Source organism: Amphiura filiformis, chromosome 19 (genome assembly GCF_039555335.1).
Source record: "Amphiura filiformis chromosome 19, Afil_fr2py, whole genome shotgun sequence".
In the NCBI taxonomy this organism is placed as follows: domain Eukaryota; kingdom Metazoa; phylum Echinodermata; class Ophiuroidea; order Amphilepidida; family Amphiuridae; genus Amphiura; species Amphiura filiformis.
This window is the reverse complement of record NC_092646.1, coordinates 759,106-774,892: the sequence shown is the minus strand read 5'-3', so window position 1 is coordinate 774,892 and position 15,787 is coordinate 759,106. Positions and strand designations below refer to the sequence as shown.

Here is a 15,787-nt window from a genome sequence, read left to right as displayed (position 1 = left end):
GATCGTAGTTGTAAGCGTGGGGGTGGTGTTTGCCTTATTATTCACAAGTCGCTAGACCCATCTCCTTGCCCTCAACTTAGCACTACCTCTTGTGAGATCCTATGGGTGAAATGCAGATCTAAAAATTCAAACCTTATGGTTGGTATTTATTACCGCCCTCCTTATCGCCATACAAATACTCTTCCCCAACTGAGTATCAGTCTATCCATGTGTAACCAACTGTGTCCTCCAGGAACCAAAATGGTTCTTATGGGGATTTCAATGTTAATTTATTGGACAAATCCCATTATTTGTTTGACGAGCTTGCCGACTTGAAGGCTAGTTTCAACCTTGATCAACTTGTCTGTCAACCAACATGGCTTGGACATGGTAAACCTTCCATTCTTGATCATATTTATTGTAATGATGATACTCAAATTAGTGAGCTTCAATATCTGCCTCCTATTGGGTCCTGCCACCATGTCATATTACATTTTAGTGCTAACTTCAAGCCAAACAGCTCCAAACCTATTCCCCGGTCAGTATGGAAATATTCTGATGCGGACTGGGAGAAAGCTAACTCATTGTTGTCTTCATTTCAGTTAGATCATAACTTAGACATTGAAAGTGCCTGGATATGTTTTCATGACTTTTTTATGCAAACTATGACTGAGTGTATCCCCAGAAAACTATTCGTTGTAAAGCCAAAATCCACCTTGGCTAACTGGTGACCTCCGTAAGTTAATTAGAAAGAAACATCAATTGTTCAAGAAATGGAAATCCACAAAGCGGGAAGATATCTATTTAAAGTACAAGTACCTTAGAAATAGATTGTCTAACCTGCTTAAGCGAGCTAAACATTCCTATCTTGCTTCCCTTGCTGATGGCGATTCTCCCAGTAAGCGTTTTTGGGGATATGTGAAGTCCTTATTTATTAACAATGCTAACCAATAAGCATGGCTTGAACAATGTTTAAGCATGTTAAGTGCAAATTACCGATTGTGTCTTTTGCGAGGTCTTTTGCTATCTACTGAAGAACCAGAGACCCCCCCTCCCCTGAAAAATTCCTGGCTTACGCGCGCCACTGGATCTATCGAAAATTACATAATCCTTATTCAGTGCGAAAATAGCTACTAATTTGCTATCTTCAGAAGACAGTTCAGAAGACAGCAAATATATCTGTTACTTGATATGTACAATCTTCTTGGCTCAATCAATCAATCAATCAATCAATCAATTCACCTAATCCGAAGCATCGTTTTTGCATGAAGATCATAGATCAAAAATTCAAATTAATAAAAGCCTAGGCCTACATGTAATGTTTTGGTGACCTCGAATTCATAATGATCAACCACGCTTACAAATATTTTTGGAAAATGACTGTGTTGAAGCACCATATTATCAAGATTATCGTGGAAAGAATTTATTTTCATTATTTGTGGTTGAAGCACACGTGCTATGCTGTACATGTAGGAAAATGTACCATTTTAAAGGTGGTACTGTGCCCCCTTGATAAATGTGACTATTTTAGCATTTTTCTCGAAAAATAATAATACACTGGTAACAAAAGTTACGTATTTTTTCATATTATAGGGGTAAGGACTGTCACTTACTATACCGCAATTTCAGTGACTCATGACAAGCGGTACATTATTTTATTTATGATAAGAAAAGAGGTGCCGCTAGAATGTACCTCATTTCTTAACATATAATTATAATGAACCACTTGTCCAAGTTGAATCACTGAAATTTCAGTGAAGTAATTGGATTTCTTGCCCATAACTTTTGTTACCAGTGTTTTGTCATTTTTTGAGAAAATGCAAAAACTCGCAACACTTGCCATGCAATTATTTATGTTTACTAATCAACCGATTAAATTATGAATGTCATGCCAGCGCGTGTACTATTATTATGATCACGTAATACAAAATGCAATTATTAATGTTGATATTTAATATCAATAAATCCAGACTGAGCAGCATACACTAAAATATGCAAAAAACAAAAACAAAAACAAAACAACCCCCCTAAATTTACATAATATTTCTCAAAATACAATTTAGTTTTTGGCGTTTTTACCAGACAAAATATTTACAAGGTTATCTTGTTATTTTGTTAACTCATCCGGCGAGTCTCGAGAGTTATCTATTCAAAACAAGTGAACTTTAATACGCGACCTTCAGGCATAGGGCATTCAGTGCTGGGAAAACTTTTCTACCCGTCAATGAGTCAAAGATAAACTTCTTTCAATAAAAGTTCTTAATTCTGTATGCATTATTAACAATTTGACCGAGCAAGACCTGCCAATTTATTTGAATTTCTGTACCTTATTGTTCTCCATCCTTGCACACGTAAAGGTGATGGTCATGACGATTCACCCGTGATAAATATACAAACATTTACACAACAATCCAACGGCAGCTCATGATACTTTAATTAAACGAATTGTTTGGCAATTTATTTGCAAGCTATGTTGTCTTATGTGTAATTTTCAATAGTTAAGGAATGGGATATTAACGTTTAGCGACGTTTTCACGTATTTTTTGTGGGAGCTGAGAGTACACCAGACCTATCGAATTGCATTCTAAATACGAGGAATGTCCTTCTGATATCAAATAATTTTGATTTTGTGAAATTCGCGATATAGGCCCTAATACAAATTTTATGACAAATTATTAAAATTTGATATTTTTAAAATTTTTGATATTCAACAGTCCTCGAAGTAAACTTTACAATTCGATATGTCTGATGTGCTCTCATGTCCCACAAAAAATACTGCCCAAACGTCCATACCCCATCCCTTAATATTTAGTGGTTTCTCAATAGTTGTTCACTTCTCCTTTATTCTTCAAGCATTTGTTCACTGATTCTTGTTGTCATGGCCTCACGTGTTATAGAGCAGTGACATCGTAAAGCCTTATTGCTTTACATAGCGGAATTAGTTTTCTCCAGTATCCGACGCGACATTTTTTACATCACTTGCTTAGCCTTAATTTACATTACATACTCAGCAAAGTTGAGATTCACATTCCTGCATACACCTTTATATTCAATTCATATATTTGACCCGAGTGTTTGACAAACCTTCACTCTATTGTGACATTAACATGATTAAGGACATGTCATGTTTTTTACTTCTTCTTTATTTTTCAAAAATACTTGAAGAATAAAGGATAAGTAAAAAACAATTCAAAAATCACTAAAAATTAACTCAAGAAAATTACACATATTAAGACAATATGGATTACATCAATTATTAACGAAATAATAATATTGCACCCTTCTTGGTGTTTCCTGACAATAAAGAATGCACCGAAAATTGCAGTTCGTCTTCTCTCAGACTGATATATAACATGCACAAACAACTTTACATCATTGATATATCTTACCTTTTTATCCCCGGACAGTTTGAGCTCTCAACTGACCCGTTGGTTTGTTGCAATTGTGTTGGTAAATAATGTCTGATATTCACTCAATTGTATTCCAGAATTTTATGACAATTTGTAGTTGTCCCGATAAATAAAATCACAATCTATAATACAAGTGGATATAAGTGTCACTTACATGTCATTTCTTAATGATGGAGCCCATTGTATTGTCCACATACACGTTTGGGTACACACAATTCGCCACCAAAACCTTGGTTGTATTATTACTAGTAGTGAAAGTCCGTAACGTTCCGGGCGCCTTTGGTGTCCAGTTTTAATAAGAGATCTAATAATTAACCGAGTTTGGCATAAAGTGTTTAGAACTGTTTGTTTCCTAGTGTTTCAACGCAAAGAAACAAAATCAAAAGTCATGTGTGTTACAACACATTCTAATACAATTCATCATCATCTTCGACTGGTTCGTCATCACACACCAAACCCGGAAACGATCTTGGAAGATGTTACGTCATCATCTACCACAATACCAGATCAAGGACATCTCCAAAATGCAAATCTAGAGCTAACATACCTAAACACCAACAAGCCATTTTTGGTCACGCTCGATTTGCAGTTTTTATTTGCATACTGTGTGATGAAAGGTATTAAAACTTGTTTTGACATGGAAAGGAAAAATACGATAACAAAAGAACAAAAGATAACACAAATAAGCAAAAATAAAATAATTTTAATTAACAATTTACCCTTTTTATATTTTCTGTTTTAAAAAAACAGAAAAGATAAAAAGGGTAAATTGTTAATTTATTTAAATTTACAGACTGAAGGAAACAAAGACTAAAGAAGGAAAAAGAAAAGAAATATGTACTTTTATTTAATATTAAAGGAAACTAAAGTCAACTCAAAACAAATACTTACTGGAAAGCAAAAGGCAAAAAGCAAGAAAGCACTTAACAAAGGCCAGGAAAGTAAACGAACCGTAAGGCAAGAAAAACCTGAAAGAAAGGAGAAAGAAAAAAAGAAAAAAGGTGAAAGGAACTTACACGAAGACTAAAATTGGAAGACCAAAAATAAAGGAGAGATCAAAATGCGTAACACAAAAATGTCCTTTTAAGTTTTCTGAAGATCATCATCATGCTACCGTTATTTCTGACAAAATAGTCTTCGCATCGATCGCTTCCGATTTTTGAAAATATATTATATAGGGCAATCGATTTTATTGAGCATGAAACGATATACTTTTGACAGCCAAGTGCGAAGTTGATCGTGGTGGGCACAATTATATTGTCAATATTACGTCTTGGGGGTGGAGGTAATGAGATGGACAGTGTACTGTTGGCGCCATACATTTTTTTCGTGGGGGAGTAAAGTGGGGGATCAACAAATTTTGCGTAAAATTGCCACAAAAAGTTGCAATGTTCGTAATTTGGGTTTTAAGGCTAACAAGGCCTTAAAAGGGTATGTGTGTGTGGGGGGGGACTAGGAGGAAAGAAAAATATGGGGAGGGGGTACCCGCGCGTAGTGCCGCCATTGAGTAGACAATTTTGTGAGCGTCATAATTTTATGTCCCTCAAACAAAAGACATAATTGATCAGTGTAGGTCCTATACTTTACCCTATATCAATCTGTTTAAAACATGCTCAGAGCATTTCCCAATTTTAAAAAAGTGCCTCATAAGACAAAGTAGCTTTATTCTAAAAATGGCTCGATTTTCAAATGTTCCCCATAGGCCTATAGATTGTACAGTGACTCGAGTCATTTGACTTGACTCGACTCCAGATATTGCAAGAAATGAATTGAAATGACCATGAAATGACTCGACTCGAGTTATATAAAGGGTATATAAAACATTTTAATAACGTTGAGACAACATGTTTCAAAACTTGATGCAAAACATATCAGTAATAATGAAACGTTTTGACCAAAACCAAAAACGCGTTTATAACACGTTGATGACGTTTAAAAAACATTTATATATTAGTATTGAAGAAATTATTATCTATATTTTACTGCAGATACTGCAGTAACTGTCTACTGCTGATATTGGCATTGATGAAGTAGCTATCTACCGGTGATATTGGTATTGATGAAGTAACAATCTACTGCTGATATTAGTATAGATGAAGTAGCCATCTACTGCTGATATTGGTATTGACGAAGTAACTATCTACTGCTGATATTGGCATTGATGAAGTACCGGTAGCTATCTACCGGTGATATTGGTATTGATGAAGTGTCTATCTACTGCTGATATTGGTATAGATGAAGCAACTATCTACTGCTGATATTGGTATAGATGAAGTAGGCTCTATCTACTGCCGATATTGGTATTGATGAAGTAGCCATCTATACTGCATAGTGGCACTGATGAAGTAACTGTCGGCGTCGTCAATTTATTTTTCTGGAACACACCATAGAAAAATCCAAAATTTGACTCTTTTTATTTTATTTTTAATCTAGACAGTCGTATTCCAGGGAATGTTTATTTTAATTTTTTTTAAATATTGGCCCGATTTTTTGAATTATTGACCAAAAAAGGCCACAAATGTGAATTTTTTGGCTAAATCTCCCCAGGTCATTTTTAATCTCTTTGTTGGATGAAGCATAACTTTTGTTGTAGGTTCACTGTTTTTCTAATATAATTCACCATCGAGTGATTATTGTGGGCACTTTGTGCACGACCATATACCATGTTTTTGTCACAAAGCATATGCCTTTCACGGGGGTAATGAGAAAAATATAGCTTTTCAAAATTGAATAACTGAGTGGAAGAAGGGCCCAACTCCAATTTTTTACAAAAATGAGTTAGACCCAGCATTTTATTGCCTGTAGACTGTTCTTCCTTGTGTGTGAAAGATAGCCAAAATTCACTCTCTAAATAGTCTTCCACATACACTTAATCATGGTTTTCATGGAAGAAAGGCCAAACTCCATGGAGTTGGGTCCTTCTTCCACAAATATTGGGTTAAAGAGAAATTTTGTTCATTCACGAAATCTGCTTTTCACTACAATAAACTTTCTTGCTAACATATTTCATGCTTCTACTTGTGCAATTTAATGGATAATTAGCAAATTTCTGTAGCTATTTATAACGCATCTGCTAACAGAATTGACATTTACAAAATATTAGTGGAAGAAGGGGCCAACTCCAGCTCGTATTAAGACCTGTACCATTGCCATGGAAACGTCATATATAATTTTGAATGTATGTAATATTGTATATTCATGTATTTAAGGTCCCCTGAAGATGAAAACATTCTGTCTTTAAAACGTTTCCAAATATTCTGTTTTTTCTTAATATCTCAAAAACAGTTTTGATGGAGTTGGGCCCTTCTTCCACTCAGGTCAATTATAAATTGCATTTGAAGTATGATTTGGTCCGACTTTTAATAGGAAATCACAACTTAAAAACAAAGTGGACCAAAACCTCGCTACACGCGCAGTAAAAACTTTAATGCCTTGCAGAACTAATTTCTACTATATACAAACCATATCATTATTTATTTATTATAGTACTGGCTATTTGACTTTTCATTTGTTGTTGATGTTGGTGGGTGTGGTGGGCAGGTTTTTTGGTATGTGGGTATATGTGACCCACTCTAACAAAACCAGTAACAAGTCGTACATTTCATGTTTTGAAAATAAATGTTAGCACTAGACAATAAGCTTTAAAATTACACAGAAATTATATAAATGGTCCTGTGTCACAAACTGGAATAGCTTTGTGTTACAGAGTAAAAAAATGAAATGTTTCAAACATTTTACCTACAAAATGAGAGAGTGCGGGCAAAAATAATCACGAAGTAGGTGGGATTTAACCCCACCTCTTTTTATCACATTTACAATCATTCTGAGCAAGTATTAGTCTTTCAAACGGGCATTTCGTGATCCACAGCCTCATCTCCCTACTTTTCTCAAAAAAAGTTGAGATTTTTATATCACTGGAAACCTCTGGCTACATAATGTTTATGTACAAAATATTTCTTGCAGATTAATTTGTTTACCATAGATATCGTGAAATTTGAATTTCGTTCTGGTGCACCAGAACGAAATTACAACGCATTTTCAACAACTCTTCCTATACCTTTGTACTGGAGCCAACCGTTGTTAATCCGTGATGAACCAACACTTTTACTGTAGCGTATACGCGAAAATTCGTCATGCCTGGAACCTTTGTGCGTATGCCAGCTTACAAGTTGAATTCAGTATTTATCAGGAAGCGGCTAAACATTGCCGTTTTATTCTGTAGTTTTATTGCTGATATCAAAAGAGAAATCATCGAAGTTTTTGTAAGGCTGAGTGGCAATGATGAATTGACATTCCTCGTAAAATAATCGTGAATTATACGATTTTTAGCTTCTTTTCGTTGTTGAAAGGATTCAATCATAGTTTCACCGTTGTTCATCACCGATTAACAACTGGCGGCCGGCGCGTCTACGTCTACGTCGCTCGGGCAGCTAAAGCTGCCCTCGCGAAGTAAACCACTCAGACGACGCGGACGCATCGTTGTTAATCGGTGATGAACAACGGTGAAACATGATTGAATCCCTAAGTCTATGCATGGAAGTCTATGGAGCAGTGTAATACACATAATCATGCATAACTCGCGAACGCAAAATCGGAATGAACTGAAATTTTGGGAATAGGTTTTTTTTCGTGGATATCTACTGAAAAATGACATAAATAGAGGATGCTAGAATCACGAAATACTCCTTTAAATGACCTGTATTTATTTACTTGGTTTAGATGTCTGGGAGTTCATTTAGATATTTTTTTACTAGATTCAAATTTTTAATGGGGTTTTATATCAATGTTACGATATGAATCCCTCCCCCTTATCCACCTCCATAATCCACAACCACCCTTGGCACATTTCATGCCAAACGTCATAAGAAAATAATTAAAAATTATTTTAAAACAGGATAAAAACATGAGTAATATCGAATAAATTAGCCTCAATTTAAGACCCAATTGAATCTTGTAAGTGAAGGAATACCCAAGAGTCAGTGTTTTGAAATCCAAACTGCACATCAAAATGTAACAAAACCACCTTTTTGGGTACCCATATGACGCAGGATCAAATAGCATCAATAACTTTTTGAGATATGGATAATATTGTAAATGATACCTTTATATTTTTGCCTTATTGCTATTCTGAAAAATGGGTCAATTGGTTTTCTGCTTTACACAACATTGAATAGGGATTATCATAGTTCAATGGTTAATTATTTGTTGTTGGTGGTGGCGAGCGGGTCTTCTGGTGTGTGGGTATGGGTGTCATAAATGTGAATAAAATGCAAGTCTACACACAATTTTTCATCAGAAAACAAAACTGCAGAATAACAATGAATATAGACATCATGTTTACAATAACATGATCTTTTATTCAGCATAACTTGAACAATCAGTACAAAATAAACAACACAAAATATAACATAAAACATAAATGTACACCTTTGTAAAATCATAAAACGATTGCATACAAAAATAATATAATCTTGACTATATTAAAACCATGGCAACTGTAGCATGTATACATACATATACACATAACAATGTGTACTTTGCAAAACTAAACATGGTGTCCAAAATGGACTATTCCCGTTGAAATCCATACACCCCCTATGGAAGACGTGACCTTAATCTCTCACGCAGGGGGTTTGAATTTCCAATGGTGTACCTGAATGGATGACTCCATTTGAAATGAACATCACCTGTGTGGGAGATTAAGGTCATGACATCCATATGGGGTGTATGGATTTCAACTGGAATAGCCAAATATTGCAAGAAACAGTGGCAGCAACAGAATTTTTTTTTGGGGGGGGCATGGGGATGTGATTATTTGATGATTTTTTTGTTCTGATGGGGGTGGGGAGAACAAGCAAAAAGCTTGGGTTTGTAAAATTTCCCCATACCCCTCTTGGTGTTACCACTGGCAAGGGTTTGTTGCAACGTATTGTAACATCATTCAAGATAATACAACCGCTATGTGGCAAAATATATGTGCCCATCCACCACAAACTGGTCGTAAAGTCGGCATTTTCCATTTTGAGATACAATCAAAAACAGTAAATGGATTTCTATGTAAAATATATAGGAAATTTGACCTTTGATGAACTATAACTTCACTTCCAGATGTTCGATAAAGCTGGTTGAGGTGTTATTTTAAAGCTGCAAGTGCATTCTTTCAAAATCTGCAATAAACAGAAAATGATCTAGAGCCGACTTTACTACCACTTCGTGGTGGATGGTCACATATAACATTTAAATTTTACCTTTTTTGAGGGTAAATTTCATGAAAGGACCACTTTTCAGCACCCCAAAAATAAAAATCCTGGCTACTGGACTGATTGATTTTGTAGTGGCAGACTCGAATCAGTGTGTTTTTGCGTTTGCATTGCCCCGCTGGATAAGGTTTGCGCGCATGATTTGAATCTACCATTACAAAATCCAACATGGCGTTACTCTCAACTTCAGACAAGACAGACTATAGTATCAAGACAGGGATTATAAAATTATACATACTCCAAATATTCAACATATTCAAATGGAAGTCCAGGTAACTCCATTTGAAATTCACACTCCCTGTACGGGAAATTAAGGTCATGTCTTCCATAGGGGTGTATGGAGGTAAACTCACTGGAATAGCCTAATGCTGACACATATTGAGGTTTATATCACAAAGATATCCACCATATTGTTGTTCCAGTATACACAATGACCAGAGATGTCACAGGCTGACCCAAAAAAATCCTGAACTTGCGAAGCGCGAAGCTCTCGCGCAACACGGTCGGGAGGTCCGCTTAAGGCCCCCGGTGGGGTCCAGGGGCTAAGCCCCGGTAGGGGTTGCCCGCCGAAGCCAGATGGTTTCTGCACATTTAGCACCACAGTAAAGGCCATTTCAGAGGGTAAGAAGAACAGTTCAAAGCTCCTGGCTTGTGATACACTTTTAATAAAAAGTGCTTCCTTCTTCCAGAAAACATGCTTTAAAGTTTTCAGTTTCCTATGCTTTTATGTACAAGAGTCACTCTTAAAAAAAGTTGTTTGGCTTTATTACATGGACAATATGGCTGATGTTGATATATGTGAAGCAGAAAGATAAGACAATAGGGTCACTCCAAAAGCGAAAAAAGAAATTAAAAAAAAAAAAATTAATTTTTTTTTTTTTTTTTTTGAAAATCCGGAATTTTTTTTTTTAATCCCCAAAATCCGGATAAATCCGGAAATGTGACATCTCTGAATGACATACTTCTGGTCAAACCGCCTTCCCATAGGGAAACTCAGGATCTATGTATTGGTTAATGATGTGGTGGCAGTATAGAGTTGAGGGCAGACCCTTCAATATGCATATAAAAATGAGTTATGCAATAACACAAGCTAATAACATTGTTGTAATAATTCTCACAAATTATACAACAAAAGTCTTTACCTACAACATAATAATAAAAATAAATAGATTTGCTGCAAACAATACCCCACTGATAAACATATAATAGGATATACATGCACAGTAATTTCCTGAAGAACAATTCATAGCATTACGATATCTACATAGTGATGAATACCAGGATATTATAAACCATCCATCCCTATACAGCTTGGCTCACAGAGCACAGGTAATGTAAAAGTGGAAATTTTCATGGTACATAGATTTTCACGCCCTCAATGCAGCTAACACCGAACATAAAAACATGTAAATGTTTTTTATGCATATAGGTCTATGTAAGAAAACTCAAAATCACAAATTTTAAAATAAGTGAAATGGTTAAAAATTGGCAAAGCGCGAAAATTTACACACACAAAAATAACCACTTTTACAGTAGGCAACTTTGAATAGCTAATTCTGGCTGATTTTCTAACAGTGTAACATGATAAAATGGGAACTATACATTGGTTCACCTCAAGTTCTGTAATGACTGGATTTGAATTACAGGCGTCAAGTTAATCTAGCAGAGTGTACACACGTGTGTACAAGGGCGGTTTGTTGGCATGCTTGCACTGACATAACTACTGAACTTGAGATGAGCCAAATAAGTATAGTCTGTAATCAAATTTCATGATTTTCTCAAAAACTGCCCATTTTTGAAGGAATCTGTTATGCTAGTTGGATTCCTTGCATCATTAACTTTCTAAAAATGTATACTTTTATATTACATTTAGAGATACAGTACAAAGCAATATCTATATTACTGACTCGGACTATACCACCAAACTTTTCTGCTTCATTTAATAGAAAATGCAAGATTTGTTTTTTCTATATGAATCATTTGAGATGGTTCTTTTCTGGCAGCATCAACATGTACAAAAATAAAAATACAACATATAGCAAATTTTGCACCGATAATAATTTGACATAATTTTGACACAATGTTGACATCTCTGCATTATAGACATACTACTTGCACATACAAATTAAACTTTCTCTATTCAGAAATGAATTGAACAAATTTTTCTTATCAAAATTGTAATCACTTAAAGGAGGATTTTGTGATCCTAGCATCCTCTTTATATGACATTTTTCAGTAGATATTCACGAAAAAAGCTTATTCCCAAAATTTCAGTTGATTCTGATTTTGTGTTTGCGAGTTATGCATGATTATGTGTATTACACTGCTCCATAGCCTACTGTGTGTAATTTCGTTCTGGTATACTAGAACGAAATTCAAATTTGATGATATTTTTGCTAAATGAATTAATCTGCAAGAAGTTTTTAGTACATAAACATTATGTAGCCAGAGGTTTCCAGTGCTATAAAAATCTCAACTTTTTTTGAAAAAAGTGGGGGATGAGGCTGCGGATCACGAAATGCCCTTTTGAGTAAATTTCCGAATTGTTGAGTTCCGGTTGTGTGATGGTGATCATCGAGCATGTAGAAGAGGTGAAGTCTCAGCCACCTCTACGTTCTTGATGACCAATGGGTCAACCGTCTTAATGTCATGATTGTTAATTAGCCAATCAGTGTGATTGTTTATCACTTCTGCTTTAACGCTTGCATATGCTTGACACACAGCACATGACTTTTACTTGAAATAGCTACCCATAACTTTTGGGGGGGTGTTAGGTGGGAGATCTCAGAATTTGACAACATTTTGGGCTAATAAGTTGAAAGTTATCCAATTTCTTATTTTGATTGGAAAGGGAGGGGGAGGGGTGAAGCCCAAGATTATGAGGGAACTAAATTCCCCCATACCTCATGGCATTGCCACTGTTTTTGTGGAGAGAGAGCCTTATTGCCAACTTTGCCCATGCATATGAGTCCTTCTCAATTCTGAATAGAGAGTTAGTTCCAATAAATTATGGGTTATTCCATTTTAAATCCACACTACCCCTGTAGAAGATTTAGCTTCCACAGAGTAAGTATGAGTTTTGAATAGAATAGACAGTTGGGTAGCATCTATTTGAAATACTCACTCCAGTTGTGGAAGATACAGGTAAAGCTATACTTCAAGGGGAGTATGGGTTTCAAAATGATTAACCCTGCCCAATTATATTTGAAAAACACAATCCCCGAGAATGATAGTTCCAAAATCTTCCACAGGGGGAGTGTGGATATCAATTGGAATGGCACAATCTGAGTAAGTGATATATGATATACTTTGGCTATGTTTACAAGTATAAAACATATAAACAATGTACAAATACATATAAAAACTGTTTGGCATGTTGCACTTTGGAGCTGCAATTAAGTTGACATAATGCGCAATGATGCCATGCACTGCATCATAGTGTAACAATATATTTTATAACATACATACATACATTTACATACATACAAACATACATACATTTAGTATTCTATTTACAAAATTGTATAGCAAGTTTACCTACATGTATATACTAGTAATGATAACCTAGGAAGGTTAGGGTGTGCGTAATTGTTGGGAAACACTTTTCCGATATGGAATAAAGCTTAGTTGCTTGTTTGTGATAGTTGTTTGGTTATCAAAAATTTCCATCATGCAATGGGATCTGCACAAATAATTGGTGGATGTTACAATCTAGTGAAGATAGGTATGTGCAGGGTTTGTCTGCAACCAGCATAGTTGATGCGATCTGATTCTCATGATTCACTGGTGACAGTGAAATTACAGTGCTTTGAATCCTCTAGAAAAATGCGCTACATAAATCCAAATTTATTATTATTAATCTCATCATAACATCATCTGTGCAGCATATTGAATAGTGTGTTCCAATGATTACGAACTCCCCCATGGTGTAGACATGAAGAGTATAGGCATCAAATACAATATACCTCAAATGCCACCATACTGTAAATGTTCGCCTAATGGCTCCTATAGTAGAGTCCGCAGCAAAATTACAGCGCTTTGAATCCTATAGAAAAATGCGCTATATCAAATCCCAATTTATTATTATTATTATTATCAATCTCATCGTACCATCATCCAAGCAGCATAATTTATTTCCCATATTGAAAAGTGTGTTCCAATGATTACGCACTCCCCCATAGTGTAGACATGAACAGTACAGGCATCTAATACAATATACCTCAAATGCCCCCATACCATATAGATCCATCTAATAGCACATATGGGCTCCAATGACATAACTAAAATTTTAGGCTTAAACTAAAAGTACCCTTCAGAAAAATCCCACCAGCAAATAAGGGTACAAATCTTTAATTCACATTGGGATTTTCAGAGGAGGGAGCTCTCTATTTGTATGTGAAATTTACCCCATGGCATATAGGAACCATATATGCCATTAGGCAAATTTTAAAGGCATGTCACTTTGTACAAAGGCTGTGAATGCCCATATATTACTAAGTCACAAAAAAGGAAAACTTTTGTCTCAGAAACTCGAGAACAGAGTTATGTAAAGTCAAATTTACTACATAACCTGTTGAGTTCTACCAATTCTGGGCCTTATGTTTGAAAAAGTGAGATCATGGGGGAATTTTGTAGCACAAAGCTTTTTTGCCCCAGCTATTTCTACAAAAACCATTGTTTTCCTTTTCTGCTTTGCATATAGACTACCAAACAATTCAGCATATCAGTAGGAGTTACAGTTTGATCAGCTCGTAATTGATGGACCTTGTATCATCATGGATTAATATCAAAATATTTTATTTTGAGAAATGTTTGGTAACATCTCCCCAGAAGCATCACAAGTTTTTCAAGTCATATACTTTGTCTACTTTATTTAACATACACAATATAGACCGGATAGGTCAACTATATCACTCTTAATGTGATATCACTTCTTTTCGGTGTAATGGTAAAAGCATAATAATTCCCGTAGATTACGAGCTGATCAAACCATATGCAGCAATCTGTATTCTCTTTGTCAATGCCGACAAAGAGTTAGATAATAACTGTCAATGAGTGTGATGGTTGAAATATAATCATAAGCTGAAAGATGGATTGTTCCATGCACAGACTACTACAGACTATGTATTAACATTCAAAGTCCCTGTGCACTGTATGCTGTGAATTCTTGCATATTCATGAGAGTCAATTGTTCCATCGTGCCTGTGTGCCTTTGAGTATACGCGATAGAGCTTTGTGTGTCTTCGCATTTACGCGAAAGACCGTAAATATACGCGGTACGTGCATAGCAGTTTTGCCTGTCGCATTTCATGGAACAATCGTCCCTCATTATCGGGTGATGCTGAGATTTTGACTGCTTGGACACGTTCTGTTATCTCTTTCGTCCATGGTTCCATGCATCTTTCACCGAGTGATTATATTTTTACCATTGCACAAATTTATGAGACAGTTAATACTTGTTTATATTACACATACACATAATTCTATTACTTTCCAGAATATTTGATATTCAACTATGCAGCACCTAGTTTTGCTGCATACCAATATTCAAATTTTCCAAAAGGTTAACAATCAAGCCACCTTTTGGGGACCAGGGGGCACACAATTGTAAATGAATGGGCGGTCTAAGATTTCGACACTTTTTGAAAGGGTGTCTACATCAAAATTTCCTGGATGTGCTGCACCCACAATTACTTTACTGTTAATGCTAAAATGAGCCAAATTTTAGTAAACTTGGCTTTAAACAGACCATAAATCAGAAAATTCTTCTACTGGCATGTGGCGAAATGTACTAACGGACATTCAGGAATAGGGGGTCCTCCCTCCCCCCTGGTCCTTCCTTTGGCTACGCCACTGACTTACATGACACACATATTAGACGGTTTAGGCGCAAATGGTCATAACATATTGTGAGGTATAAGTATAGAATTTATGTATGAGTGATATAACATTTTACATCCGTCACCATCATCAGAAGCTGGAGACCAGTGTACATAGAGAGGCACATCAAGCAAATGTAGTTATGAGTTTAGCAAATGGCCGAATCCATCTTTTTGATAAAGTCATGTTATGCATGAATTATTTTCAATTAGAGAACAGTGGATCAGCACTTTTGCCCCAGATCAGAGCGCAGCATAT

The 15,787-nt window shown here is 35.6% G+C and overlaps 1 protein-coding gene across 1 annotated transcript in view; it reads right to left on the bottom strand.

Moving 5' to 3' along the window:
- LOC140141665 (uncharacterized) overlaps positions 1 to 3,656 on the bottom strand; it is a 50,418-nt gene extending 46,762 nt beyond the window's left edge. Inside the window, exon 1 of the mRNA XM_072163576.1 lies at positions 3,544 to 3,656. The gene's annotated coding sequence lies outside the window, so the exon portion shown is untranslated. The remainder of the gene's footprint in view (positions 1 to 3,543) is intronic.
- Positions 3,657 to 15,787: the final 12,131 nt, after the last annotated feature.